Raw genomic sequence first — 26,501 nt, 5'->3', positions numbered from 1 at the left:
ATCCCCTCTCAGCCTTCTCCAGGGTGAACAGACCCAGCTCTCTCAGTCTCTCCTCATAAGAAAAATGCTCCAGACCCCTAATCATATTTATAGCTCTCCTCTGGACTCTCCAGTAATTCCTTGTCCTTCTTAAACTGGGGAGGCCAAAACTGGATGCAGTACTCCAGACGCGGCCTCAGCAAGGCTTTTGACACCATCTCTCACATCATACTCATAGGGAAGCTCAGGAAGCGCGGGCTGGATGAATGCACTGTGAGATGGATCGTGAACCAGCTGGATGGCAGAGCTCAAAGTGTTGTGATCAATGGTGCAGGGTCTGGTTGGAGGCCTGTATTTAGTGGGGTTCCCCAGGGGTCAGTATTAGGTCCAGTCGTGTTCAACCTCTTAATCAGTGACCTGGGTGAAAAGACTGAGTGCACCCTCAGCAAGTTTGCTGATGATACCAAACTGGGAGGAAGGGCTGACACACTAGAAGGCTGTGCTGCTATTCAGCAAGAGCTGGACAGGCTGGAGGACCGGGCAGAGAAGAACATAATGAAGTTTAACAAGGGCAAGTGTAGGGTCCTGCACCTGGGGAGGAATAACCCCAGGCACCAGTACAGGTTAGGGGTGGACCTGCTGAAAAGCAGCACTGGAGAGGAGGACTTGGGAGCTCTGGTTGACAACAGGTTGACCATGAGTTAACAATGCTACCTTGTCACCAAAAAGGCCAACGGTATCCGGGAAAAGTCGTGAAAAAGTCATGAAAAAAAAAACATCGAGAAAAGTGTGACCTGCAGGTTAAGGGAGATTTTCCTCCATAATCCTAAACATAGCTTCACTTCAATCTTTCCAGTTTTTCCATCCAGAAAATGTTTACTCAATAAAATGCTAGAAAATCCACTGAAAAAGTGCAAGCTAGGACCTGTAGTGTTATTCATGGAATCAAACATGTTTTCATTCAGATTAAAGATACGATTTTATAGTGATCCCATACCTGTTTCTATCAGATACTGGAACAACAAAATTGGATAAATGTATGACAAAATTATATAAAGCATAGAATCTTTTTACACTGTCTTTCAATTAATGGCATAAAATTAATTGCATCTAAACATAGATAAATAATGTGTATGGTAGCCTGCAAATATAAAACTGTCAAAGTAATTAAAGATTATTTATGTTTTTCACAGGACATTCATAGATTTCCATAAGGAAGCTTCTGTTTGATGTTAATTTAGAAACAAAGACAAAATTTACAGCATTTACTTTCACTAACTGACTTTCAGTCTACCTAAAAAAGTATTCAAAAAAGAAAACTGCATTCAGTGAAACTGTTTATTGGGGGTGAAGAATAGTAAATACGGCTAAGAAATCAAGTGAGTGAAAAGCTGATTTTTTAAAATTTCCTTATAAATTCTCATTCTGTGAACTTTAGCAAAATATGTGGGTTTATGTCACCTATTACTATTATGCTACTGTGGTGAGGGGTGAATACATCATCCTAAAAACCCTACCAAAACCTCCTCCTACACCCCCAACCCAAGTCTATCAGGCCCTCCCATTATCTGTTTGGAATTTGTCATTTGTGTGAGTGGTATTGGTCCTAACTATTAAATTTAAAGTTTGTTCCATTCACACGCTGAATGACTAAAGCCTTAAAGTACATATTAAATAATGCTTCCATTTAGTACAGACCTGGAATAACACACTGACTGACGCTCAAGGTATGTCTCCCACACATACATGTCCATCACTTATATGAAGTGATATACATTGCTTGAGACTTAAATTCTATTTCAAATTTATGAGTCAAGTTTCAGTTTTTACCTTTGGTATTTCATAATATTTATAAATTCCAACAATATATTTCACTGATTTCATTGTTTAAAATGAAGGCATTTTTATTCAGATTTTCTACATCTTAGCTCCTTTGAGCCTACTGTAATTTCAAACTCATGGTCTTAGACAACGACGAAAATGTATTTTCTTCTCCCTCTGTAAGAAGTAACACACTTCTATCAAATTCAGCTTTTTTCTACCACCTCAAGGGGGATTCATAGTGTAACAAGAGTTTAGTTCCTTTTTCCACAATACCAGTAGGAATGGCAATAGGGTGAGGCAGCACTATATTTCACCACTCACAAACCTGTGCCTAGCACTGACAAAGCACTTGCACTGGAAGACAATGTATCCACCCACTACAGCATTGTAAAAAGTAGTTTTAAATGCAAGAGGGCTGTATCTTGGGGAAAAAAAAAAAAAAAAAAAAAAAAAGAAAATAAAGGTCATATAGAAACATTTCTACATAATTTCTTCCCTTGTCCAACAAAAAAAAAAAACAATAAAGCAATTCCATTCTTGTTCTACTTCATTATTTAAATCTTACCCACTGGAGCACCTTTTCTTTCCCACTGAGTCAGCCCTTATTTTCCATCTACCCATTAAGGCAATTACTAGATTTTCAAAGCAGGAAACAGCTTTTATTTCGACAGTCCTCTATGTCTCACATGTTTTCCCAACCATCTATTACTTCTCCATGCTCTTTGCAAGACCAAACTATTTATAGTCTAATCTTAGTGGAACGAAATTGATGTTCATTATTATCTTGACTAGAACTGACTGAAAGTACACTTACAGCCATGTAAAACAAAATCTTTATATTCTGAAGAACTTGCAAACTGACAACAATTAAAAAAAAAAATGTACCAGGACACACAAGATACCTAATTGCTTATTATTATTATTATTATTTCATGTATTTTGGAAAAAGGAAATAAATTTTTGAATCTAGAACTATAATTGGAATGAATCAAAAGAACATTCTGTATGTCAGAAAAAAAATAATTAAAAAAACCCCAACGACCAAAACAAACCCCTCACAAACTGAATTTGAAGCATCCAACTGGTATTACTAGAATCTGAAGTTAGAAGACAATCTTAACAGTAAGAACAGGTATACAGACTGATGATTAGATGAAACTAAGCAGTATTTCACCCTGAATGCATGTATTGCATGATTAAATGAGGCACAGCAGAAAAGGGTGAAGGGTTGGGAAATCTATGGAATGATTAAGAAATACTTATTTACTTTAAAGAAAAAGGTAGCAGCCTGTTGCCACACGGTGGAAAGGACAACATAACACACAAGTGAAAGAAAACACAGAGTCATTAAGAAAAGTTTTCCAAACTAACTGCATCTTTTTTATTATGTACACATTTCCCAATAATAAACGATCTTTTATATTTAGACTTGCATGCTTTCAGTCTGTGTGTTTATATTTAAAAATTTTTTTTGGTCTATCATTGTAACACTCACTATTTGATTTTTTCATGACACAGCGAACACTGTTGAAAGATGTATGTTATGTTTATGCTCCATTAAAAACATTTCTAATAACAATTCCTGTCTCTCATTATAGTTATTCTTACAGAAGACGACAATATATTCTATTTTTTTTTCTGGCACAGTAAGGGTGCTTGATACTGCCAATATAATTATATTCCAGGTTTATTGATTTTTTTTTTTCCCAGGTATCTCTTCCTTTCCAGTGGGAGTATTTTACCCTATGGAAATTTTTTACAATATTTAAATGTTAACGAGGGACTATTTACAGCTGTAATTGCTATTATCTGTAGCACTAAACTGTGTCATCACTGTCACTTTTTACTGATTCAGGTATTTTCTGCATAAACGCAGAAAACTGAGTAAGAACTTCTTTTAGGGACTAAAAGTAATAAGTAAATTAGTTGAAATCTTAGATGTATTGAAATGTGCAAATCTAAGTGAATTTCATGAAAAAAAACAATCTTAGTAAAGTGCTCCTACACTGGGAGATTTTACAATACAGGAGGAAGAAAAAACTCTGCCCATTGTTCTGCAGTATCAGCTCCTTTCTGCCTGTCTTCAGCCACTTTTTATAGGTTGTCAAAATTATCTTTTTGGATAAGGAAGCAGTTTTATTTTGGAAAGTAAAATATCAGGGAACGGAACAAATCTGTTGTTTCCTGTATAATCAACACATTTATGTGGAATTATTCATTTCTTGGTGACCATTTTGGGCATATTAAAAAAAAAAAAAAGGATAAAAATGAAAAAAAGATCTCTCTAATCCCCAGTTTCACCCTTCGACTTGATGATCTTAAGGGTTTGGCTTTTTTGCAACCTAAATGATTCTTTGATTCTACGATACAGAAACACTAACTCCATCTATATCTTATAGTCAATAGCACACTCTTCATCGACTTCAATGCTCCCATGATTTCACTAAGCTTCTCTTTCTGCTGCCTTACAGATTTTTAAACACAGTACACCAAAAACCAGCCATCTGAGCAGCCACTGACCTAGGTTTTGCTATCAAAGATCCATTTTCAAAAAGCAACTTGATGCAGATCTCACCCACTTCCAGAAACCAGTATCAATAGTATTGTATCATCAGTTTCTACACATAACTTTTGTATCAGTTATTATTTTGTATTTTCACTACACAGCTCAGGCTGAGTTCAGATGTCTCCCTGTTCAGTTATTTATTTGAAATATACACAATTGCATATAAGACAAGCTCTTTCAATAAAGATTATAACTATGACCCTAAAAGTAGGGCATCCCATCTTTATTATCTCACTATCACAGCTTATCAAATAATTCAACATAAAATGTTCAAAAATTTCATAAAATCTTGTTATGTCTTTCCTAGCTGTTATTCCTTGTAAAATAATGAACTGATAAATTTAACTACAAAGAGCTTCAAAGAACATATTTGCTTTTTTACCACTGTTTAGAAATCAGAAATCTGATAATTTATTCCAAACATTTAGAAACCCACAAAGCTAAACAAAGTTAACACTTAGGCTCAACATTTCAGACGCTTTAAAATTTACAGATTTTGAACTAAACATTTAATCTACTACATAACCCTTCTTTCACTTTACCTTAAACAATCCTCTAAGATTCCTGACCTAGTTACTTTTTTACATCCATCAGGAACATAAATGAACATCTTGCTGAACAGGTGAACATGAGCTTGTGACCAAAACCTCTGGATGAGAGACTGGGAGTTCAGGTAGGAGTTTGGATTGGATCACAGGTTTAGACTCAAACTCAAAATATAACCTAGACCATCCCTAATGTAATAAATATCATTTGGTATACCTGGTTTGATATTATCTTTTTAGTTTTAATCTAATCCAAGAAGTTTTGATTACACTTAACGTTTACATTACTTAGCTCTCCACTCTAGAGAGTTCATCATAGAAGTATAAAAGTGCAGTGATCCTTAGGACACACGATGTTTCATAAGCCATATTTAACGAATTTTTTAACTGTAGAGAGAATGTTAATGTGGTGAGCCTTGAACTACAACAATGTAGCTTAAAAGTAATCATAAACAGTATAGTTTCCAGTTCAGAAAAGATATGCTTTATCCTGGCCATGGCAATCACAAAGGAAGTTTGTCCTATATGATTATAGAACCAACATAACAGATGACCCCACACGTGGATCCTAAGAAAATATAAGAAACAAATTGACGCTTAGTTCATTGGCGTAGAAGGAGGATTCAGTTGCTTGATTCCATTTAATTTATTTTGCAAAACTGCAAATACTACATTTGATTGGTATTTATGTTCTTCATATATCTAATTCCCCTTGATTTCATTATCATTTTTCTTCCTGATTAAGCAAAGGCAGCTACCTGACATAAACACATTACGGTACTAATTCTTTAAAATATCCCTTTTTTTATTATATTTATAGTCATTGCAGGTAAATAGCACATTTCACCTATTGCGTAAACTCCTTGTGTTTCATGGTTAAAGAAAGAAAAGGAAAGATGTATCATATGCTTCCTGTAAGGAGCACATCACCTGAAAAGATTGCACGGTACAAAGTATTTTGAATACAGCATCAGGTAAAACTTACAAGACATGGTGAAAGCAGCTGATGGTAAATATACACTTTTCTGAAAAAAAAAAAAAAAATCTGGTTTGTGTCTGTGCAAGATGTATTTATAGTATGTTATAACATTTATGACAGAGGAGAAAAAGAAGCTTAGGAAACCAAGGACTCGCTGTTAAGACCAGATTTTTGGTTTTCATTTCGGCTTTTTCACTTACCTATATATAGGGAATTGTCTCTATAGGTTAAATAAATATTTTAAATCCACAAAAGTGAAAAATATGCAGATTATATTAAAAAACCCAGACATATTGCTGATAGAAATTATAGTATTTTCTTAAAGAAGAGGACTCTAACAAAGATACAGACTATGAATCTAAGATACCAGGATAATGGTGATCATGTATGTATTACATGAGTAAGATAAGGCAATATTCAATAGGAAAATACCCTAACAATGACAGTATCAAAAAAAAAAAAAAAAAAAGGTAAAACGTTATACAAAAAGTGATGTCAAATAAAAGAGTCGATTGACTTGGAAAAGAAAACAGTTTAATTTCTTCTTAACTTTTAGTCAGGCATCTCAGATAACATTTGCACTCAAAGCATATGCAAACTTTTCTGAGAGAAAGGGTTTCTATGTATATCACAGAGATTTAACGTGTTTCACTCTCACAGTTCATTCATCTGTGCAAGTCTGATAATTTAAGAATTATGAAAATTGTCAAAATTTCTTACATTTAATCTAGGTTGTTTCCTAACTGATGGATGTTTTATCCACCTCCACTGATATCTGAGGTTGGTTGGCACCTGCAAGCCATTTTAAGGTTACAAATGGATTGATAAAATCACTTGAACTTTCCAGTAACCTGTGTGTCATATTCAAAGTAGTGGCATGAACACAGGAAAAGCAAATCAAATGTAATATCTGAGCCACATATTTTATGATTCAGTACTAATTATTAATATCTTGTGACCATCTTAATTTATATTTTCAATAGCCTTTCCTTGGTCTTCTATGATGAGTTTCCTATTAAAATTTAAGTTACTAATTAATAACAAAAAAGTATAAAAATTCAAGCCTGCTTTGCATTTGTAGTTTGCAGTGCACTGCATGTGATATCACCAATGTGCCTCTCTGAAAATGTGATTTTTTTTTTTCACTACTGTGTTTATTTGATTGTACTCATTACAATAATCAGGCTATTTTCTAATTTTTACATTTAAAGGTATTTCCTTCTCTGTATCCCAAATTAGTCATAAATACAGTGCTCATATGCTAAGTACTAGAGACAAGCTTCTCAAACAAGCCAGACCTGTCATCTAAAATGAGGAAGCACCAATATTCCATAACATGAGGTTTACAGAACAACTTCTAACATGGCATTTTAAAAGGACAAAGGTATAAGGTTTAATGACCAATTCATTTCTGTTTATACATATTAAAAAAAAAAAATCCAAATTTACTTTTGTTTGCTGTATGTATTTTCGCCAGCAGTGTGTATTAAACAGGACCTACAGAAAATTACTACGGAAATAACATACAAAACAACTACTGTGAGATGGTAATGTCTTCTGAGGCCAAATCACGCTGGACAGCACACTTTAAATGCAGACTCATGCATGAATAAATTAATATCTCCTAAATATTTTAGATCATAGTGAACAAGAGAGAGTTCCTTTATGATGTTTAAAGTAACTAAAGTAAATCTGGAAAAATTAGAAATTACATCAGACAGGAAAGGGAAAGAGTGCTAGAAACATTATCATTTTGATCTCATTCAATAATTGATGCACACTGGCTTACATCTGGAGCATGATACACCATGACTGAAACAGAAGCAATATCTGCTCATGTGCTAGTCTTTCTTGTCTCTTGACCATTTGCCAAATTGTAACTGTGTGAGTTCTCATCTATCTAAGTAGAACTACATACTTCCAAGACTAAGTGTTCTTTGACTTTCTTTACAGATTCCTGCTCAGTTTAGGTTTTACCTGTTACTTCTTTGCTTTTCAACTTAATATTAGCAAAAATGTACATGCTTTATATAAGATATTTAGGTACAGCTTTGGTTTTGGATAATTAAAATTTATTTTAAAAATTGAGAGTATTACCTCAACACTGTTTCCTTTTCTACTGTCACAGCACTTAGTAATTCCAGTCAGGGTACAAGGGTTGGCTGCAGTAGGCGGAGAAGGAGCAAGACAAGCACGGTCTCAAATACAGTTTCTCTGTGCAAGCATACACCATGCAAAGGACTTAAGACAGAACATTGGGGAAATTAGCTCCAAAATAACCATTTATATGCTTTATTCAGATACCATATCCATAGTCAATTAGCTTCCGCCATTCTGAAGAACAAACAGGTTCTATATTCTTCATTAGTCACTCATCTTGACAGATATTTTGTGGCTATTTTCATTTGGCATTCTTACTTGCATTCTGAATTGATCTGGAGTGAAATATTTTGCCATAGGCTTTTGTGAAAACCAAACCTCTATTTTTATATTTTAATCTGAAAAGGCTGAGTCCCAGCTGTTGGTTAAATGATATTCAAAATTATCTTCCATCAGGTTCTGGGCCAAACTTCATCTCTAATGTAAGAAGGCAACACTCCAGCACCTCCACTGCACTTGTAACTCATCAGAATAGAGGAGGAAATGTGGCCTTCAGAGTTCACTTCCAAGCACATTAACAGTCCATATTTTCATTACAGTTACTGAAAAAAATTGCCATTTATCATGGAACCCAATGAAGACAGAAATGCAGATAGCTTTCTTAGCACATTCTGCTTTCTTTTGGCAGGCATAGGAAATCTGCTTCATGGCTAGAAATCAATCTGTCCAAAGCATAAAAAAACCAAAACCAAAAAACAACAACCACCACCACCACCACCACCACCACACACCACACCCAACCAAAACACAAACACACACACACACAAAAAACCCCACAAGACACTAAAACAAAGACCTATAAATAAAGTCTTTGAATGTCTCTTATTTATCAGAAATATAATGGTTATGCTATGAATGGTTATATATGAACAGTTGGTACAAGCCCCTGTTTCATCTCTCAAAGAGACAGGCACTTTACGTAGACCATGGTAACAAGAAAATTCTCTTCATTTTTTGACAAATAGGATACTTTTGGTTGTATATACTCCACTAAAGGAAATAAGAACTATTGTTTTTTTGGGGATTTGTGGGTGTTGTTTTTTGTTCGTTTGGGGGTTTGGTTTGTTTTTTGGGGTTTTTTTTGTTTCTCTCTCTCTTCACTTGCTGTAAATTAGCGGCTTGCATCACAATTTACAGAACCGGGTGTTCTTTCCTACTGCTTTTGTTCAGAATAAACAGACCAACTAGGAATGAATAATGCTATAGGATTGCATCAGAACAAAACTCCCAAGGATGGAATCAAAAGCATGTCAACCAGACCAGAGGAGAATTAAAGCACATAGCATGAATTACTTCACTAAGATCATAAGACTCTTTAAAGCCTTTTATGAACAACAGAAAACAATAAAAAAAAAAAAAAAAAACAAGGAAAGCAAAGGATAAAACAGTAGTTCTAGTCAATACTTATACTCCTATCATATACAACAGTGGTTCACAACTATATCCAGTGGTGAATTTTTGAGTACAAAAGCTGAAAAAGGGAATGGTTGATAATGAAAAAAGGCTAATTCTAAAAACCTAACTCTAATCTGCCTTTGAAAGTGGGATTGCATAAATGGAATAGAATTGACTATTTCAAGTCATTACAATCATCTAGTCCAACTGGCTGACCATTTCAGGGCTGTCCAAAAGTCAAAGCATGTTATGGAGGGCATTATCCAAACGTGTCTTAAACACTGACACAGGCTGGGGGCATTGACCATCACACCAGGAAGCCTGTTCCAGTGTTTGACCATCCTCTCGGTAAAGAAAAGTTTCCCAATGCCAAGCTTCACCTCCTTTAAAAAACTAAACAGAAATTTAAGACTCTCTCAGATTATGTCAAAATCCCACCTATTTAATTAAGCAAAAATCTCTATTAGGAGAATATTTGATATTAATAACAAAACAACTGTCACAATCTACTTGACCATAAACAACCTTTGAAAAATTCATTTTCTACAATAGTCATTATTCTTTGAAATGCAGTTAAAAACAAATTTTTATTTACTTGCATTCTGAACTCTCTAACAGGGATAGAGGTCTTGAGTCCCCCAGGGGACATTCTAATTTTCCTGACTGATCTACCATTTGAGAGACCAGAGCGGGGGTGTCATTTATACAGTCCTAAAATTACATTCGGCCCTTTGAATGCAACCGCAAGGCTGATGTGGCCCCCTGTGAAAATGAGTTTGGCACTCCTGAACCAGAGGTTTAATCTTCTGATCAAACCATTAAAGAAGCTAGGACTACTGGAACTCTGCTAACTGCTAGAATTAAAAACATAATAAAGGCAACAAAACCAAAACAAACCCCACCATTACAATAGCTACCTTTTCTTTGTCTGAATCCTAGCTTGAAATCTGTGCTACTTCCTTCTTTTATCTGAAACTCCTGAACTAAATGGCATAAACAACCCTGAGATGACTGAAACCTAAAATCATCCTTTTCTTGTGTCCTGACTACCAGGCCCAAAATCCAGTGCATTCTGGAGAGGCAAGCTAGCTGAAAACAACAAAGAGTTTTTTATACCTTTATCATTATATGTCCCCACCTTCAGAACTCTTTGAAGCCTGTTCTGTGGATGAACCATAACAGGTTTTTTTGAAAAAAAAAGAAAGGTAGAATGGTAAGGGCTACCTGAACATAGTTAGGGCATGGAACTAGGTGTTGCAAGCTACTCTTCTGGTCTCTATAACTTCAGTTTAATGGATCGAGGTAGCTCCTTCTAAAAGTGGTCTCAGTCACCCTACAGTTCAGACTCATTTTGTCTAAAACAGTAATGCTTAACCTGTAATCTTCCATAAATACTCATGTAACAGATCAGTTACAACTAGGATCAACACATGTACCTTAAGGGGTAAAATTGCAACTATGTAAAAATGCTGACCACCTGGGAAAGGAGGTCCTTCAGGGGTCAGCTGTTCCATAGACTTGTACATACCTTTCAGAAGTCTTACTACAAATTAGATAGTCAGTTATTTTGTGTAGAGGCGTTCATGTTAGTACAGGTTTCAACTGATCACTTAGCAACATCTGAACTCACAGTACAAAATTGTGTCAAATAATAACTGTCTCTTGAAAGGAGATGGCAGAGCGATCCTCTTAATTGTATTTATCACTTCACATTATGAAATAGCATCGATGAAGCACCTGTAAAGCATTCAGTAAAGCATTTGACACAGTCTCCCACAGCATCCTCACAGCTAAACTGAGGCAGTGTGGACTGGATGATCGAGTAATGAGATGGACTGTGAAGTGGCTGAAGGAAAGAAGCCAGAGAGTCGTGGTCAATGGGATAGAGTCTGGTTGGAGGCCTGTATCTAGTGGAGTGCCTCAAGGGTCAGTTCTGGGACCAGTACTATTCAAGATATTCATTGACAACCTGGATGAGGGAATAGAGCGTACTATCAGCAAGTTTGCTGATGACACCAAACTGGGAAGAGTGGCTGAAACGCCAGAAGGCTGTGCTGCCATCCAGCAAGATCTGGACAGGCTAGAGAGTTGAGCGGGAAAAATTTAATGAAATATAACAAGGGCAAGTGTAGAGTCTTGCACCTGGGCAGGAACAACCCCAGGTTCCAGTATAAGTTGGGGAACGACCTGTTAGAGAGCAGTGTAGGGGAAAGGGACCTGGGGGTCCTGGTGGACAGCAGGATGACCATGAGCCAGCACTGTGCCCTTGTGGCCAGGAAGGCCAATGGCATCCTGGGGTGTATTAGAAGGGGGGTTGAGAGGGATTCTCCTTCCCCTCTACTCTGCCCTGGTGAGACCTCGTCTGGAATATTGTGTCCAGTTCTGGGCCCCTCAGTTCAAGAAGGACAGGGAACTGCTGGAGAGAGTCCAGCGCAGGGCAACGAAGATAATGGAGTGAAGCATCTCCCTTATGAGGAAAGGCTGAGAGAGCCGGGTCTCTCTTCTTGGAGAAGGGGAGACTGAGAGGTGACCTCATTAATGTTTATAAATATGTAAAGAGTGAGTGTCACGAGGATGGAGCCAGGCTCTTCTTGGTGACATGCAATGATAAGACAAGGGGCAATGGGTATAAACTGGAACACAGGAGGTTCCATTTAAATTTGAGAAGAAACTTCTTCACAGTGAGGGTGACGGAACACTGGAACAGGCTGCCCAGGGAGGTTGTGGATTCTCCGTCTCTGGAGACATTCAAAACCCATCTGGACACATTCCTGTGCAACCTCATCTAGGTGTTCCTGCACTGGCAGGGGGATTGGACTAGATGATCTTTTGAGGTCCCTTCCAATCCCTAACATTCTGTGATTCTGTTTTTTTACCTACTGACATTTTCTTCAACATAAAACATCACATGTCTGTGATGTTAAAAGTGACACCAACGACATTGAGCACTTCCAGAAACATGACAGGAAAACCAAGATGAAATCAATGTCAGACCTGGGGAAGTGCTATTACTTCAGCAAAATGATGCTCTACCTCTTTGCAACCAAAAACAACAAAAAGAGGAAAGATAGCAAAAGTAGGAAGCATGAAGAGAGTATGTCTGTCACCCCAAAACAACATCTACCACGAGCCTATGATGCACAAATCATAACAGTATGAAAAGCAAATAACTGTCAGTTGCTTTATTTTTAGGTCTCACATCAGCAAAAATAGACCGTAGATGGAACAGCATTGCAAGTGGTAAGTTACAGCATCCGAACTGTTGAAATTGCTAATATGTGACAAAACAAAACCAAATCACCAAAAAAAACAAAAAGCAGTTGCTCTTAGGACTTTGATTCGCACAGGCATTTATTACATCTAAGACAGCAGCTGCTACTTTGCTTCCTTTTCTTTTTCCCCAGATTCCCTGCAATGACATCTGATACTTCTTCATGGCAGCTGCCTCTCTTTGCCTGGTGCAGTCCTACAAAACAGCCATAGCTGGTGAATAAATTTAACTGTTGTCCTTGGTATAAAGATGGAATATGTTACTGGCAAAATGTGCTATTAGAAGACACATTCAGAGTATGACAAGGTACCACAGGTCCTCTCTATTGTGAATCCAGTATTCATGAGAGCACAGTGTAATGGACACAAACGCTGTTAGTAAATAACATGACCATTTAAATGCATATGGGATGGATATGTCCTCATGCTACTAGGTCTCCAAAAACTTGTATTATGGGCATATGCTCAACACTGAAATGCCCTTATTTATTCAGGCTTTTCTTTTTAGATAAAAAAGATGTTTTGCTCTCACTGAGAAACCTAACTGATAGGAAATATTAAAGCGGTCCCCTACCCCTCTTAAACATTGTATCTTGCTAGACTGCTGGAAGAGCCCTTGCTCTGTCCTGGATTTGCCTTTTAAACACTTCTTGAGAGTTAAGAACCTTATCCTGTGATATATAAGAACGAAACAAGGGTCAGGTCCTTTGTTTTAGGAGAATTATGGCTCAAGAAGTCATTCAAGAAAGATGGGTATGATTCCTTCCTATGCTAAAGCAGAATCCAAACCTTTCAAGAAATAGTTCTGAGCCCTGAGCTCAGCCCACAACTGGTCTGGAAAAAGGGCATTCCAAACCTCTCTTCAGGAAGCTAAAAACCACACACATGTACACACACAAAATCATCAGCTTTAGAGGCAGCAAACACATCCACCTCGATCACTAGAGTAAAGTACAGGAGAAAAGGGAAGAAATCCTGAAAGCATGCTACCTACTTCTGCTTTTACTTATGAAGTGTAACCTTCAAAATGAGAGTGAAGAACATGCTCTTTGACCTGAAAAGCTTAAAGCAGATTTGTAAAGACAACATCTCATGGCCTTGTGGCCACCCACCTCTAACAGCTCAAACCCCTCACTAATTTGTATAAATCAATCCATGGCAACACGTGATGTGAAAGGAAATGAAAAGACAAAAAAAATAATCGCTCAGCATTTATTGAGGAATCTTTCATATTTTCGCAAAATATGAGAGAGAGGAAAAAACCAAGAGTCAACTGTAAAGTTCTAATTTTCTGTTTAATTCCTTCAGGGCACACTACTATCAAATATGCCAAGGAAATCTCCATTTTTCTGCAATGAAGGATTAGAAAACTAGATAACTCACTGTTAACTTCCTTACTTTCAAAGATTATGAAGCAAAAAGGGTAAACGAAATGCTTGTCTGAACAATCTACTGCTGGATATTGCAGCCATTTTTTAAGTATTTGGCCCCTGATATAGCATTTGACATTAAAAAATAGTTGTGGTGTTCTATTGCTGTCCTGATATAGGGCAATTCCTGTATTTTCTTTTAAGGAGTGCAAAGTGAATTAAACTAAACACAGTTTCCCATTTCATAAGCTGAAAAATATTATTGCCTATTTTGAGACAGGCAGAATACAACAGAATCTGACTGTATTCATTTAGATGCAATTCTCATCTTCCTTTTCTCATTGTACAACTGTACTATGCTTAATAAAATAGGTCTTGAATTTGAATGCACAAAATAAGAGTCCTTGTTCTCACTATCTATTCAATCCCTTTGTTCAAAAGAAACTGTAATTTTAGCTGCATTATCAGCCAGTTTAACTCCAAATTTGCCATTTTGAATTTTCTTTGTCTTCAGATAATATCTTTCAATTTGAAAGCAGTCCAAACATCATATACCAAGTTTCTGTATCCTAAAGACATGAAACACTATTCTAAGTGTGAATTGTGAGGAACTTCAGCCCTTTTTCTTTTCTGGTTCTCAAAAAACTTGATCATATTTGCAGCTGTCTTGGTGATATTTTCAAGGTTTTTTAATCCTTGTTTTTATAAAAAGAAACCAGAAACAGAGGTGTGTTGCTAGGAATACTGTCCAGAGGCTTTAAAAAAAAAAAAAGAGTCTTTAGAGTCATGGGTTACCTGGACAAAATAAAAAAGGTATTTCTAGAGTTAGTACTTCTTAGATTGAGTTGGCTAAGGGCAGCTAGAAAGTCTCACTACATCCAACAGTCTGAAAAGATTTCAAACAGTTTTGAGTTTCATTCTGGAAAGAGACTGTACAAGCAAGAAAGGATAACTTTGGCAGGTTCCAAGTTCAGCTGCTTCACTGACTTTGCTAAGACGAGAATGAATAAAACTGCAGAATCTGATCCCATCTCTTCGCAGAAACACCACCACTATAGCTTTGCTAAACAGATAACCCTGATTGGTGTATATGAGATCACTTTCTGAGAGGAAATAGCACATATATGGTTCCAAAACATGCTGAAAGAATGAATTCATAAGTGGGCAACTCAAGCGATGATTTAAACTAATGATTTTTAGAAGGTCTCAGTGACTGCTGTGTTTATTTACTATTCTGCTTGACAGGGCCCCAGATATTCATTAAAAAACAAACAACCAACAATAAAAAACAAACAAACCCCAACAAACAAACAAAAACCTCACAACTAATACAACAGAATGGTTTCCAGCCTATTAGGTTATTTTCATTGGAATTTGAATAAATTAGTTATAATTAGACCTAGTAAAATGTCTAAGAGTGCAATAGCAGAAATTATTCTATTGCCTGTGACTTTTATTTACTACAGTATCAGAATACATTTAAAACATCCTTTATATGCAAACTAAAATCAAGATCTAAAGAAAGTTCGACCTTTTTTTTCCTCTCACCTTCCATCCTTCTCATATAGTATTATAACATGAGTAAAAAAAAATCAAACCAAAACATAAAATAGACAAAAAGGAATTATTATATTAATTATTTGAGAAAAGGGAAGAGGAAAATATATTTAAGAAAGTATTATTTAGCTTGGACTCCTATAGTGACTGGAAAATTAAGTCAGTAGAGATTTTTGTAACACTTCTAAGGCATTCGGTACTAACTTTATATACAAAAAATATGGAAATAAATTAAAAGCTTTGATTACATTAAAAAAAAAACAACAAAAGACAACCAGCATTTTAGACTAAGTGAACATCACCAAAAATACAAAAAAGCAAGTCTAAAAAGGAAAGCAAACTTTAAAATAAAAACTTATTCTATCCCAGTCACAAAAGACAGCACAAACTCCCATGACCCCACAACTGACTCTTGAAAGATTCTAAAGCTCGTAAAAAAATAATAAGCCTCTTCATGACTGCAGTTATTATTTATTGTAGTAATAACAAAATACAGGCACATAAAGTCTTTTCTTTCATTCTGCAGTTTTTAATTCCTTACTTTCCTTCCTTCTATTTTGTTGTTTTACTCACGTGAGCTTTCTTCTTAGTTTTCATCATCTGTCCTTTACTCTTTCTCTTTTTTTCTCTTCCTCTTCTTTTTCCTCATTTCACAATTCTTTCTTTTCTACCCTCATTCCTTACCCCATATCCACAATTCTTTCTGCTCAGATGTGCAAACAGAAGCACAAGAAGTGCTGTCTCAGTCTGTAGCCTCCTCCTGGAATTCACTTCTTTCCAGGTAAATCCAGCAGTCCATAAAGATTGCATTATTGATAGCTTATTAACCATTCAGCTCCCAGATTTAGTCAGAGAAAATTTAAAGACAAATGTCAGTTTTAGACAAATTTCACTGTTATTATATTTCCTATCTGAGTAGGTTACTGCTCATCTAATCTATGAATCTTACTGCTTTCTTACCATTTATGTTCCTTTCATTATCACTGTTGCTATTCAAGGCCATGTGAGTTATTATCTCAGCTGAATATATTCATTGAATGATTAGCACTCAAGTCTTAGGAAATAGCAGTAGGCCAAATTCACTGCTTTTTCACTCTCAGAAAGAGGCTTACTTTGTCGTATCGGTTTAAACACCACTAAAATAGTCTTCCTATTAGCATTCTCAACTACAGTCTCTCCCAAAAGAGCAAGCCTCCTCCATTGGAAAGGCTACTTAAATATATTCAGGGAGTCATTGCTTTGTTACATTACAAACAGATGAGCTCCTCAATTACCTTTGTCACAGGAGGTTTCAGAGCACACATTGAGGAGGATAAGCATAACCTATGCTGAACATTTTAAAAACCATTTTGCTTATTGGAGATTTCACTTCATTCTTTATACATAGTCAGATAATGTCAAGAGATTTTATCCACCCCAACATGTTCCTTGTATATGATTTTTAATACTAAAAAGGATCATTTTAATTTGACAGAAATACCACAGCACATTTTCAGGTGTAAAATATATTAATACTACAAAAGGTTGAAGAAGGTTCTGTTTCAGTAAGGCAAGGTGGCTGCTTACCCCATGCAGTATTTTGCATCCACCAGATGCGTCCCTTAAAATACTAAATACTAAAAGATTCAGAGCACTTGAACACTATGTAGGATCTATTTTTTAACTTACTAGAGGAAAAGACTGGACAGACTAGGTTTAAAAAGATTAAAAAGGACCATAATATTAGTGAAGGAGGACCACCTTTCTGTAGCTTCAAGACTACGATTTAAGTTAGAGAGGAGGTGTTACAAGTGAACAGACTAAAGAAATTTTATTCCGTATATTTTGATACATTCTGAAAATAATTTCTGCAGCACAGTTGCGTAAGTTCTCTGTGGAATCACCAGTGTCTTCTGGTCAGAATTTCTCTTGTATTTATAAATATTATTTCAGAATTTGCTCAGCAGTTAGCACATGATTAAGAAAGGCAACAAGGGGGTAAAAAAAAAATCAAGAAATGCCTTTAAGGCAAATAATAATGATAAAAATAATAACAACAACAACAACAATAATAATAATAATGTAAGTGGAGACTTGAAAATAAGCGCAAAGAGTTCAGGAACATTAGGATGGCTTTTTTTCTTCAGTTAAATTATTTTACATTCCTACTCAACGGTTCCAGCTGCCTACTGAGTGATAGCTTGTTCAAAATCCCCACAGGTCTTTTTTTTTATGCAGCATTTTTTAAGAGTACACAAAGTCTAATCCATAATTATCGATCCTCTCCAGGATACCAGTGAGTACTGAAAAAGGCTTAATTAGATTATCCTAAGATTAATAGTGATGTGTAGGCAAAACAAAAACATAATAAAAGAGAGAATTAAACAGCATCTTTACAAAGTCCCAAATGCACTTAAGTTTCTTCATCTGAAGTCTATATTTTAGTCCCTCAATGATTAATCACAAAATTAGATTTCCAAATGGTAATACAATTCTTTCAAAGCAATAGGAGAAACTTTGAAGTTTGCCTGTGAAAGTAATTCTAGAAGAGAGGGAGCAAATACACATGTTGAGCAAAATGAGAAAAAAGAATGGTGGGCATGCAAAGCCCAGCAATCCAACCACCCATGTTTATGTTCAGAGATCACTAAAATTTCAGCTGATACTTTGAGCAACCTGATAGCCTCTAATTCTTCAATGAACCTTAGACCACACACACACAAAATATACAATTAAAAATACACAGAATGCAAGTAACTTTATTTACAACCAAGGTGTAGTGAGTACCTGTAAATCAGTTACCAATAGATCACCTAATTTAAGTAGTTTCTAAGTCTCTCTCAGAGGGAAAGAGATCCAATCTAACAAAATCATACCCTTAAAGTACTTGCTAGCATACATCATTTAGCACAAGAGAATTAACAGAAACAAAAAATCTTCACATTTTGTAATCATCTCTTTGTTACATACCTGATATTTACTCCCCTTTAGCATGATTTTTTTTTGCATATATAAATTTTAAGACAGACATTATATTTTACAACTGTTATGAAAAGGAGATCCTGCATAAGCTGTTGTTCATCAGTGACACAAAACAGTATCCTATGCCAAAACTCTACAGAACACATACTAGATACACATTTTATATTCCAGGATATGATGAAAAACATCTTCAGAGAAATACTATAGTTTAACAGTCTGTAGAAAGCTCTAAGGGTTTCATAGTCCCAAAAGTAAAAACTTCAAAGAAGCAGTGTTAAGTCACTGCTTTCATATGCAGAGATGTGATATTAATGCTTATAGTTAAAGGAAACGTAATTCCTGCAATGCTGAAGTCCTAAGAACAAAATCTTTTATTTTGGTAATTTTTAGTTGCATGTTTGGTTTCAGTTACAATGGACCAACAACCCTTTCCCTATATTTTATGGCAGTTCATGTAGAAAGTCTTGCTTGAGAGCTGTGGTTTATATTGAAGCCAACAAACCAGTCTAACTGAATGGCAGGAAGGCTGTTTTGGTTTCTAAGGAGAGTCATGGTACCTTTTTGTTTTCAGAACACCAACATGGAAGCATACAAACAAAGCCTCTGTACAAGGATAATAAAGGATTCCTAGCTATCAATAAGCTACATCACTATTTACAAATACACCCTTTAAAATGTTCCAAGTAGCTAAAATGAAGAATTGTGAAATCTAACTTCACAGAACACACAGTTAAAAACCAGTGCTTGGACCTGATCTCTGCCCAATGAAAACCATCACTGTTCAGTGAAAAAGCAGCAAGACAGATGCCAAATCTTCCACTTCACATTATAATAATATAGTAAACAATCCAGTAAAAGAAATATTGTCCAGATAATTGGTATTGTTTGCATGACAATGATGATGATTGTGACTTTGTCTGAATTATGATATGGATTAAAGTCATGGTCAACCTTCAATAATGTATAAGGTATGCTGAAACACTTCTTTTAATTCACTGAGTCATCAATAGATAAAGAAGTTTATCTTTGTAGCGCACCCACAAAGATATGTGGGACAGTCTTGCACAACAGCCATTTGGATAATTACATCGACAAACAGTGTTACATCTCATTTATTCTGTGTTCTTAGATGTTCTGTGCTTACAAAGCCAAAGGTATAATCCATCTAACAAACAGTACAAAGATACTCTCCAGTGTTAGGAAAGAAATGGTTACATGCTTCCAAGATCTCCTAATCTGAAAACTAACAGTTGGAAAAAACTTTTTTAAAACAATAAACCTAGTAGATGGCTTGTGTATTTATTAATAATTAATTATATTATTAATAATTTTTATTTTATTTTATTTTAAAATGATAAATTAAAATCTACTAGTTTACAAACTAAACAATTAGTTTCCATACAAAATAGAATGCTCTGATTTCCAAAATATTTAAGCTAGAGCTGACTAGTTATTTAAGAAGCATATCTAAAATTTAAAAAAAAAAAGTTTCAACACTACTTTTTACTAAGTAAAATAACCTGTATTATTTCTAAAATTCACTGTCTTGAACCAGGGCCTGTGAAAGACACCAATGAATTCCAGACAAATAATATTTCTAAAGGTAGGGCAGTTCATCTCATTAACTCCTATAAGTTTTACTTAAAAGATACTTGTTTATATTGACGCATTACCAAGCAATCTGGTGGGCCTCAGCTGTTCTGTGATAACTGCTAAACAAACATTATAATCCAAATAATTTAAAATTAACACACAAAATTATTTGTGTAATTACAAGAATAAGCAAGCTATCAATCTAGAAACAACAAAAATATGGTAAGCAGAAGGCAACTTCTGTAGAGGATTATTTTTGTTATCTGTTGTTTATTATTTGTAGGACTGTACCTGTATGAAAACAATCAAAGAAAATTATGAACTCCATGTTCATGGACTGAAAAGTAACAGTCTTGCCTCTCAAGACAGGTGGCGCTTTAAACTAAATAGGTGTCTTGTCTGACTCTCCAATAAGGTAGGACATCTTTCCCCCAAAGGCATTTGTGCAATTCATTAATCATCTCAACTGGAAAAGTTAAAGGTTTACTTTTATGTAAAGTTTATGGAGATCTAGGTCCAGATGTAACTTTCAACTACTCAGAAATTCAACGGGAATAGATCCATTGATTTCCAAGAATTAGGTAGCCTAACCTAAAAACAATAGAAATCATTGCAGTTTCTCATTGGTTTCATATCCTATAATTCATAGATATCATTCTGAAAGATTCTGAATATTCTTATTCTGAAAACACACTGATTTAAAATGTCATATTCTATAAGCACTGACTGTAGCTTACACACATCAAAGCAACTAAGTTTAATTAAATCCTTGTTTACTTCCTTGCTTACTCTTAACACTGACATAGACCTCTTTGGTCATTCAAATAGTCTCCAAGCAATAATAATAATTCATAACAATAATAATAATAAATTCTCACACCCAAATTAGGCTTTAGTACACATAATTCTATAAGTGAAATAAAAATGCTTATGGCAGAACTCCCATTTCAGCAGCAGAAAAATAGCTGGAATACAAAATGGCTAGTATCAAAGCATGATACAAATGTTCATACTTTCATAATGTAAAAACAAATTTACTACTTAAAACACTTCATTTGCTTTTAAGTTTGTAAATCAAATTGGTCTATCTTTTTTTTCCCTCTATCTTCACAATAAAATGGAACAAAAATTCTACCTAACAAACAGAATTGAATTCATTGTTTCCTTCTTCTGAGTGATGATACTTTATAAATTTTTTTCACACTTCTTTTATCAGTGTATTTTCATTAGATCAGAAGCAAATAGCTCTGAGGTACTGAAAAATTCTAATGCACACTGAGAATCTACAGGTTATCAGTGCTTTCTCAAAATTAGTTCTACACAGAAAATAAGTTTTAGGATACAGATGGGCAGAACTTGCAGAGCCCAACTTCAAGCTAACATTTTCCTAGAATTTACCTTTTTCTGAGAGGTTATATGAAATTATGGATTTAAGGTAGAATTTATGCCAAAGAAGCGTTTAGAGGTTTATGATTTTTGCAGCCTCCAAATAAGCAGTACTTTCTGGGTTTCATTCACCCAGTGCTCACTGGGAGACTGAAAGTTCAAAAAACCCAGAACATAATTTGAAACAGGAATCTATAAACAACACACAAGAAAAAAAAAGCGGTAATGTTATGCAGTTCTGATTTCTACTATTAGGGCCAAAAATAAGGATTTTCATTTCTTAGCAACTCAGGGTAAAAAAAAAAAATAAAATAAAAATCACAGTCACTAGAGAGTGCAAGAAACACTGAATATGGATAACAGAAACTGTGAAACCACAGAAACAGATTCTGGATCAGAGATGCGGTTGAAAAAATAGGTACTTCTGCATATTGATAGTAGACTTTCAGTTATGTAAGACTGCCTAGATGGGATACTAAAGATTTTTTTTTGCCTGAAATGTATTCACTTCTGTTCCAACTGCATGTTACCTGAAAATATAAAATCAGGAAATACTTTAAAATTATGATATTTTAGCCAGTTAGAATCTCTGCAAATTTCCTTGAAAAAACTAAATAGAGCCAGTAAAGCTGATAGAATAAAGAGAAGGAGAAGAATTGATGCTACATTTAACTTATTTCTGTCATAGTAAAAATTACATTTCGATTACTTCAAACCTATGTTGTAATCTATTCATAGCCTTTAAAACCACTGAGGTTTTTTTCCTTTTACATTTTGTATTGAAATACCTTGATTAACTCAGAATTCCACAATTACTTTGCAGAAAAGTCTTCACATTAGTACCGCATAAATAACAGGCTATCAAAAGCAATATAACATCAGTGATAGAATATGTGCTTTTCATTTATACTTCAAAGCAGAGATTTTAATACATTAAATAACTGTCAGAATTCATAACAAAACTCTACATCAATGTGCTTGTATTTCCCCTTCCTTTCTTTCTGCCTTCAAATGTATGCCTCTATCTATTTCTTGATAGACATTTTTTTTTTCATTCAAATGTTAATGTGTTACATCTGAATTGATAACACAGTCATGGAAGAGAAAGATAAGTGATACATCTTAGTACCTTTTTCTGTGGAATTACATTACCCTTCTGGGATACTGGATAGGATGAAGCTGCAGATTCAAAGATCATTACACTGCTTATTACCCTTTGCATGTATCGTCAGTGCTGCTAAAGCTTTACAGAAAATCTAATTTCTCTGAAGCTGCATTAATGTCAAAACCGCCACTTTTTGGATGCCAAACTTCATTCCAGCTGGCAGACAGTGCACAAAAGGATCTAATATCGATCACAGGGAATTATATAAAAGTTAAAGGTTTGGCATGTTTGGCAAAGAATTCAATCAGTGCTCTACTTCTAAATTACTGCGGAATCTTTGCTGTTCTGTTCAGTTCATGTTTTATTATATCAAGCAGAAAGATGAAGTGTTGAGCAATGGAGTCAAGGTTGTGCTTAATCTCTCCTCAATCTGTTAGCACTTGGTAGGTCTTTTATGACTGATATGGATAATTTTTCAATCTCAGCAATACTCACTTTAGAGGAAGTAGTACAGGGTATGCCTAAAGGAGGGAAAAAAAAAAAAAAAGAAAAACAACAACAGCATAACCTCATTTGTGGGGACCATCTAGTATTCTAGTTAAAACTCTCTCCCTTTCCACTCCACTTCTTTTAAACAAAAACAAAATAAACAAACAAACAAAATAGAAGCAACAATGAACCAACACTGTCTTCTCACTGATCTATGTTAATGTAAAAAAAAATAATTTCCTCTGGACCTTCCCAGTAGCAAAGTGGGAACAAATTTGTGAGACAGTGACATTCTTAATCCTCATTCTGCATTCAATTAACTAATACATTAATTTATAATTTTCAGAAGTTTAATATATACATATGTATGTGTATGAAGACACACACACACCTTTGCAAATGTCTTTCTGATTGTCTTTTATTTAGCTGATTTAATCTTTTATTTATTTAAAACTTCCTTTGAAATATATCAATTGTCAACCTATCTCATTACTTTAAGAGAGAAAAATTCTATGTTATAAAGGACAGAGATAATTCACAGAATCACAGAATCACAGAATGTTAGGGATTGGAAGGGACCTCGAAAGATCATCTAGTCCAATCCCCCTGCCAGGGCAGGAACACCTAGGTGAGGTTACACAGGAAGGCGTCCAGGCGGGTTTTGAATGTCTCCAGAGAAGGAGAATCCGCAACCTCCCTGGGCAGCCTGTTCCAGTGTTCCGTCACCCTCACTGAGAAGTTTCTTCTCAAATTTAAGTGGAACCTCTTGTGTTCCAGCTTGAACCCATTACCCCTCGTCTCACTGTTGGTTGTCACTGAGAAGAGCCTGGCTCCATCCTCGTGACACCCACCCTTTATATATTTATAAACATTGATGAGGTCACCCCTCAGTCTCCTCTTCTCCAAACTAAAGAGACCCAGCTCTCTCAGCCTTTCCTCATAAGGTAGATGCTCCACTCCCTTAATCATCTTTGTGGCCCTGCGCTGGACTCTCTCCAGCAGTTCCCTGTCCTTCTTGAACTGAGGGGCCCAGAACTGGACACAATATTCCAGATGAGGTCTCACCAGGGCAGAGTAGAGGGGAAGGAGAACCTCTCTCGACCTACTAACCACTCCCCTTCTAATCCACCCCAGGATGCCATTGGCCTTCTTGGCCACAAGGGCACAGTGCTGGCTCATGGTCATCCTGCTGTCCACCAGGACCCCCAGGTCCCTTTCCCCTACACTGCTCTCTAATGGGTCATTCCCCAACCTATACTGGAACCTGGGGTTCTTCCTGCCCAGATGCAAGACTCTATACTTGCCCTTGTTATATTTCATTAAATTTTTCCCCGCCCAACTCTCTAGCCTGTCCAGATCTCGCTGGATGGCAGCACAGCCCTCTGGCGTGTCAGCCACTCCTAACCAGCTTGGTGTCATCAGCAAACTTGCTGATAGTACACTCAATTCCCTCATCCAAGTCATTGATGAATATATTGAATAGTATTGGTCCCAGAACTGACCCTTGAGGCACTCCACTAGATACAGGCCTCCAACCAGACTCCGCCCCATTGACCACGACTCTCTGGCTTCTTTCCTTCAGCCAGTTTGCGGTCCACCTCACTACCCGATCATCCAGTCCACACTTCCTCAGTTTTGCCGTGAGGATGCTGTGGGAGATGGTGTCAAATGCTTTGCTGAAGTCAAGGTAGACCACATCCACTGCTCTGCCATCGTCAATCCACCTTGTTATGTCCTCATAAAAGGCTATGAGGTTGGTCAAACACAACTTCCCCTTGGTGAAGCCATGTTGACTGTCCCTGATGACCCTCTTCTCCTTGATATGTCTTAAGATGGCACCAAGGATAAGCTGTTCCATCACTTTCCCAGGGATGGAGGTGAGGCTGACTGGTCTATAGTTGCCCGAGTCCTCCTTCTTGCCCTTTTTGAAGACCAGAGTGACATTTGCTTTCCTCCAGCCCTCAGGCACCTCTCCCGTTTCCCAAGACTTGGCAAAGATGATGGAGAGCGGTCCAGCAATGACTTCAGCCAGCTCTCTCAGCACCCGCGGGTGCATCCCATCTGGACCCATGGATTTATGGATGTCCAGATTGCTTAACTGGTCCCTAACCCAGTCCTCGCCAACTGAAGCAAACTCCTCCATTGCCCTGCCTCCCTCTGGGGCCTCAGGGGTACGGGGCTCCTCAGGACAGCCTCCGGCAGAGTAGACAGAGACAAAGAAGACATTCAGTAATTCTGCCTTCTCTGTATCTTCTGTCACCAGGGCACCCACCCCATTCATCAGTGGGCCTACATTGCCTCTGGTGTTAGTTTTATCTGCCATGTATTTGAAGAAGCTCTTCCTGTTGTCCTTGACCCCTCTTGCCAGGTTTAACTCTAAGGAGGCCTTAGCTTTCCTAGTTGCCTCCCTACATCCTCTGACAACAGCCTTATATTCTTCCCAAGTGGCCTGCCCCTCCTTCCATGATTTGTAAACCCTCCTCTTCCACTTGAGTTTGCCCAGCAGTTCCCTGTTTAACCACGCAGGTCTCCTGGCTCCCTTCCTTGACTTCCTGCGCGTCGGGATGCACTGATCTTGAGCTTGGTAGAAGCAGTCCCTGAATGTTAACCAACTATCTTGGGCCCCTTTACCTTCAAGCAGCCTTGCCCAGAGGATTTCCTCCAGCAATTGTTTGAAAAGGCCAAAGTCGGCCCTGCTGAAGTCCAGGGTTGCAATTCTGCTCGGTATTCTGCTCCCACCACAGGAGATTCTGAACTCCACCATCTCATGGTCACTGCAACCAAGGCAGCCCCCCACCTTTACTGCTTCAACCAGTAATTAATTTAAAAATTAATAATTAGTAATTAATTTAAAATTATTTGAAAATTCTTGTCTTCCCTAAGAAGAATCTCATAATAGTGTCCTTCCGGAAACATCTCCACTTCTGAAACACTTTACTTACCTGTTGCCCTAAATGTTTGTCTCACTGGCACGATAATTGATATTTTGAATATTTGTAAAAATTAGTTGATTTTATAAAATGGGGAAATGATATCTTGGGCTCTGTCTGTTAACGCATGAAAAAAAATGTTAAAGATACATTAACAAATTTTTCCTCAGGGTGTTTTGGTAAAAGATTGCTAATCCCTGGAGATTTATTTAACAGGCTTTAAAAACAAGAGTAACAGAAATGCAATCCATTACACAGTAGGAGTTATAAGTAAAATTTCAGAAGATAAACTGTTAGGATTCACCTGAAATACAGCAAAGAACCTGAAAGAAAATGATCTACAAGTTTCAGTGATATTCCAAAAATTTAAAAAACAAAAACCCCATATCTTA

This window comes from Caloenas nicobarica, chromosome 4 (assembly GCF_036013445.1).
Source record: "Caloenas nicobarica isolate bCalNic1 chromosome 4, bCalNic1.hap1, whole genome shotgun sequence".
In the NCBI taxonomy this organism is placed as follows: domain Eukaryota; kingdom Metazoa; phylum Chordata; class Aves; order Columbiformes; family Columbidae; genus Caloenas; species Caloenas nicobarica.
Note: the sequence above shows the minus strand (reverse complement) of the source record.